General features: G+C 33.5%; 1 long non-coding RNA gene across 1 annotated transcript; it reads left to right on the top strand.

Moving 5' to 3' along the window:
• Window positions 1-948: 948 nt before the first annotated feature.
• Window positions 949-4,126, top strand: LOC135152606 (uncharacterized). The gene is made up of 3 exons (XR_010291929.1): window positions 949-1,097; window positions 2,846-2,921; window positions 3,815-4,126. It is a non-coding gene; the product is annotated as an uncharacterized LOC135152606 (long non-coding RNA).
• The last annotated feature ends 1,777 nt before the right edge of the window (window positions 4,127-5,903 follow it).

Genomic DNA, 5,903 nt, shown 5'->3' with positions numbered 1-5,903 from the left:
CTTATGAGTTAGCCTTACCACCCCAGATGCAACAGATTCACAATGTTTTTCATATATCGATGCTCAAGAAATTCAATCCGGATACCAAATGCGTTATAGAGCATGAGCCAGTTGAACTTCAGCCAGATTTATCCTATATAGAGCAACCTGTCGAGATTTTAGATCGTAGCATTAAAGTACTTAGAAATAAAGAAGTTGTATTAGTTAAAGTGTTGTGGCGAAACCCAAAGGTCGAGGAATCGACTTGGGAATTAGAGAGTGATATGATAGACAAGTACCCATATTTATTTCAGAGTTAGATTCTGGGGACAGAATCCTGTTAAGGGGGGAAGGATGTAACGCCGCAATATTTTATAATAATATTTTGATGATTATATTATATTTATTCAATATATCTATTCAATTCTATTTTTATGATAATATTGCTGGTACTATGTTTTTTTTTTCTTTTCCTCTTTCTTTATTTATTTATGTTGTTTAATTTCCGTGACTTTATAATTGCTTTATGTGAATTAGATTAGAATATTTTGATCCTAATTTTTAGTGTAATTATTTACGTGATTAATTGGTTGTGAGATGTGATATTATTATATCTTGCTCCCTGATTTTATTCAAGTGTTCCAATTTTGAACTTCTGATTTCCAAAATAACTTTTTACCATCATTCCAATATTTAAAATTTTGATGCACAATAAAATCATTTACAAAATTCTCAACCTTCTTAATCTTTTAATCTATTCTCAATTTTTAAAATTTTGATTGGATCTTTATTTAGTAAATTTTTATTTCTAAAATTCGTTTCTAGATTTAAACCTTATAAAAATTCTATTTACAACAAGATTTCATCATTCATATTATCAGATTACCAGTTTACCCTTGGATTTTATAATTGTTTTAATATAAAGCAAGGGGCAAAAGAATTCTTTTATATATGAACCCAAAATAGAAAACAGAAGGGTTAACATCCTATTCTCCCTTCAATCTCTCAATCTCTCTCGTTTCCTCTCGAACCTTGTATCTCTCTCGCACCACCGCCTTACAAACCCTCCGTCCGATTGCCTTCACCCTTCTTCCAGCGATAGTTCCGATTGCACCACTGTAACTACCTCCCTTTATCTCTTTTCCTTCACTTGTCGTACGCGATTTTAATTATATGCATACTTGTATACACTGTGATGATGGGGATTGATTGCTTGCAAGTGATTCTATGAGTTTGGGGGATCAATTGCAGGAGGGAATGGAATGTTTGGAGTTGGGGGCCTCCATTCGAGTTGAGGACTTGGGAGGAACCCGAGCCTCCTCGGACAGGGGCTGGCCATGGCAATGATCTACTGAGAGCCATGGCCTTGGATTATGTTTGTTGTGATATTGGATGCTTCAGAACTCGTTGCTATATTATAGTGTTTATAAACCACTATTTGATTTATGTGTAAAAGATGCTCGATGAAATGCTTAGTAGGCGGATGTTCAATTTTTTTTAGTGATTAGGCAAAAAAAAAAAAAATTCTGTAGAACATGGTTTAGTTATGATTATATGTGAAGGCATGTTGCATATTCTTGATCAAATTGGAAGTTTGATGCTTGCATATTAGTTTAAGCTTTAAGAATCGATTTTCGTGATGTGTAGTACACCTGCCCTGTTCTTGTAAGCTAAAGTGAGGTGTGAAATTGCTGTTATATGGTGTGTAAATTACTGATTTTATAAGTGCTCTGAAGTGTAGTTTAAGTGGGAAAAAGAAATTTGAGATTTCGTTTAGTAAAACTAAAGTTATATGATTTTCTTGTATGAACTAGTTTAATATTCTGGAAACTGAAATTTTGCTCTGTTTTGGATACTAATTAAGCATGTTGAGAGTAGTTGTAAAATATCAAAACCTCTGTGACTAGATGCCATGTAGAGTCTTCTGTGATTACCAAGAAGAATTACTTGATTTGGATATGTATAATTAAAGTTATGAATTTTGTAAGCTTATAGTGTCAACCTCCCTGCTATAGATGCAATTCTGCTGTGTACTTCATTTTCAAAAATGCATAACTTGATAACCACACGTCCAAATCTGCTTTTGTTGTTTTCATAATGTGGTTATGTGATTACTCTTTGGTTTATATTCTTTGAATATCATGATTTGAGGTCGCTTTGTATTTTATAAAAATTGGATTAGCTAGATATGTCAAAACTGTCCAAGTCTGCCATGTTTTGCTAAATGAGCCATTGTGCAAGTTCTATAAATGATAAAATGATGAATCTTTTTGGATTGACTAGATAACTCCAATTATGATATTTTCTGTTCATATTGCTTAGAGAAAAGACTTGATATATCATGCTATAAACTGAAGTAATTGAGATACTTGCTGCTGAATGGTGTTAAATAGTTGGATTAAACTTTAAATTCCCGTTTCGTTACTTGATCAATGTTTTCATACCTTATATGGTTAGAAATCTCTTTGAATATCCTACCTTTCTTGTTTGATGTTCATTTCATATTGAGATAGCCTAATGGTAGTAAACTGCTAATCTTTCAGTGGCTGTCCGGCAGTTTATGTGACTGAAAAATAACTGTAAATTAGACAATAATTTTATGTGTTAGATGTATGATATCTGTATATATGCATATGTGAGATTCTTGTTTATATGCTATGTGTAAGTAATATATTATGTGGTGGTTGTATATTATATATATATTATTTATTTAATTATTATTTCCTTATTTCATTTAATTCTTATTTGATTATATAATATTATATACCATTATCTTAGTATTTGTATAGAGTGTAAAGTATGATTGTTTTTTTTCCGCGAATGGGTAGAGATGAAACCGTGACACGTTTATTATTACTATTTATAGGTCCGAGTAGGCGAGCAGGAAAAGAGCCAATCGCGGACCAACCCTAAACTGTAAGCTGTGCTACACGTTTCTTAAGGCAAGTATATTATCCAACTAACTTGTTTAAAGATTTTGATGCCATGATTCGATACTTAATTTTTAGAATATTACAATCTTGTTTATCATCGAAATCAAAGTTTAGAACTCTACTAGCTGCCAAGTATTCTAGATTGTTATAAACGAAGAACATGTATAACCTTTAATGCTTTAACCTATCATATCTCTCACCTATAAACTTGATTCTCTAAAACCCCTTTATAAGCTTACAATAATCTTAAGAATTGATACCTTGAATTCTTCAATGTTAACAAACCAGAAGTATTCTTTACCTAATACACCACTTCACTTGGTTGTCATATGAACCTAAATAAGAACCTAAACACTTAACCCTCAATAGCTATTACCCAGTCTTGTCATAAATAGTTCTTATTATCTTTCTTTATGAATTATCATTCCCTTGAGAGAACGCTTGGCATAGTAGAATTCTAAAAGCTGTTATGCAACGATGATTTGTAATTTTAAAATGATTTGAAGTATCTGTATTAAAAAGGGAATTGGTTGAAAAATGTTTTTATGACTGAGACGCCAGTCACCATTTCATTTACAAACATCTGTAGCGGGGAGCCTGATGTTTGTATAAGGCCAAAGTGTGCCTAGGATCCTTTATATTTGAGAACTCGTATTGGATATGCGGGTTCGGAGCTTTGTCGTGGGCTGATCACCCAGCTTAGCTCGTAGCGTCTAATCAGTTTCCAATTCCATAAAAATGAAACTGTTTTGCTTAAATCATATTGTATTGATTAATCTTTTAAGCATGTTAAATTCTTGATATCATTGCCATGCTTTACATATTATTTGTGATTTACTGTTGGGTTGGATATTATATACTTGTTGGGCACTTTTGCTCAATATTTTAACTCTATTTTACAGTTAAACCCGAAAGTGGTGCGTTTGCTACAGACTGCCCATAAAAACTGTGGAGGTTCGGGAACCGACTTTAGGCGTCGTTTCACCCAGGTAGACTTGAAAGTTCAACTCTAGGGACCTTCCAGGGAGAAGTAAAGGATGGTGAAGTTGTAATAGGTTGAACGAGTTGTAACTTAATCCTTTTGTTTAAAAACAGTTAGTATTGTTCATACTCTTACCTGTGGCGATCCGGGTTTGGGTAGTTGTTGTGGATGTTAACTTATGTTGGTTGAATTTAATGATGTAAATTATTAGTTTTAATCAGCTTTTGCTTTCTATTTGAGTTGGAAAATTCTGAGATGTGGTATTTATCGGGTTCTTTATATTCAGTAGTGTTGGTCCGTCACAATAATGAAGCAAAAAGTTGTTTACAGGCTTAAACGAGTCAAGAATGAAACTAAAAGTTGATTCTAATTTTAAACAACCTAAAATGAAGCTACAAGTTGTTTTCAACTTCAAACGAGTCTGGAATGAAACTACAAGTTGTTTCCAACTTCAATCGAACCAATAATAGAGCAACAAGTTGTTTCCGGGCTCAAACGAGTCAAGAATGAAACTACAAGTTGATTCTAATTTTAAACAACCGAAAATGAAGCTACAAGTTGTTTTCAACTTCAAACGAGTCTGGAATGAAGCTACAAGTTGTTCCCAACTTCAATCTAGCCAATAATGAAGCAACAAGTTGTTCCCGCGCTCAAACGTATCAAGAATGAAGCTAAAAGTTGATTCTAATTTCAAACAACCGAAAATGATGCTACAAGTTGTTTTCAACTTCAAACGAGTCTAGAATGAAGCTACAAGTTGTTTCCAACTTCAATCCAGCCAATAATGAAGCAACAAGTTGTTCCCGCGCTCAAACGTGTCAAGAATGAAACTACTAGTTGATTCTAATTTTAAACAACCTAAAATGAAGCTACAAGTTGTTTTCAACTTCAAACGAGTCTAGGATGAAGCTACAAGTTGTTTCCAACTTCAATCTAGCCAATAATAAAGCAACAAGTTGTTTCCGGGCTCAAACGAGTCAAGAATGAAGCTACAAGTTGATTCTAATTTTAAACAACTGAAAATGAAGCTACAAGTTGTTTTCAACTTCAAACGAGTCTGGAATGAACCTACAAGTTGTTCCCAACTTCAATCTAGCCAATAATGAAGCAACAAGTTGTTCCCGCGCTCAAACGTGTCAAGAATGAAACTAAAAGTTGGTTCTAATTTCAAACAACCGAAAATGATGCTACAAGTTGTTTTCAACTTCAAACGAGTCTAGAATGAAGCTACAAGTTGTTTCCAACTTCAATCTAGCCAATAATGAAGCAGCAAGTTGTTCCCGCGCTCAAACGTGTCAAGAATGAAACTAAAAGTTGATTCTAATTTCAAACAACCGAAAATGATGCTACAAGTTGTTTTCAACTTCAAACGAGTCTAGAATGAAGCTACAAGTTGTTTCCAACTTCAATCTAGCCAATAATGAAGCAACAAGTTGTTCCCGCGCTCAAACATGTCAAGAATGAAACTACTAGTTGATTCTAATTTTAATCAACCGAAAATGAAGCTACAAGTTGTTTTCAACTTCAAACGAGTCTAGAATGAATCTACAACTTGTTTCCAACTTCAATCTAGCCAATAATAAAGCAACAAGTTGTTTCCGGGCTCAAACGAGTCAAGAATGAAGCTACAAGTTGATTCTAATTTTAAACAACCGAAAATGAAGCTACAAGTTGTTTGCAACTTCAAACGAGTCTGGAATGAAGCTACAAGTTGTTTCCAACTTCAATCTAGACAATAATGAAGCAAAAAGTTGTTTACAGGCTTAAACGAGTCAAGAATGAAACTAAAAGTTGATTCTAATTTTAAACAACCTAAAATGAAGCTACAAGTTGTTTTCAACTTCAAACGAGTCTGGAATGAAGCTACAAGTTGTTTCCAACTTCAATCGAACCAATAATAGAGCAACAAGTTGTTTCCGGGCTCAAACGAGTCAAGAATGAAACTACAAGTTGATTCTAATTTTAAACAACCGAAAATGAAGCTACAAGTTGTTTTCAACTTCAAACGA

Source organism: Daucus carota, chromosome 5 (genome assembly GCF_001625215.2).
Source record: "Daucus carota subsp. sativus chromosome 5, DH1 v3.0, whole genome shotgun sequence".
Taxonomy (NCBI): Eukaryota; Viridiplantae; Streptophyta; class Magnoliopsida; order Apiales; family Apiaceae; genus Daucus; species Daucus carota.
Note: the sequence above shows the minus strand (reverse complement) of the source record. Positions and strands in the feature narration are given on the sequence as shown.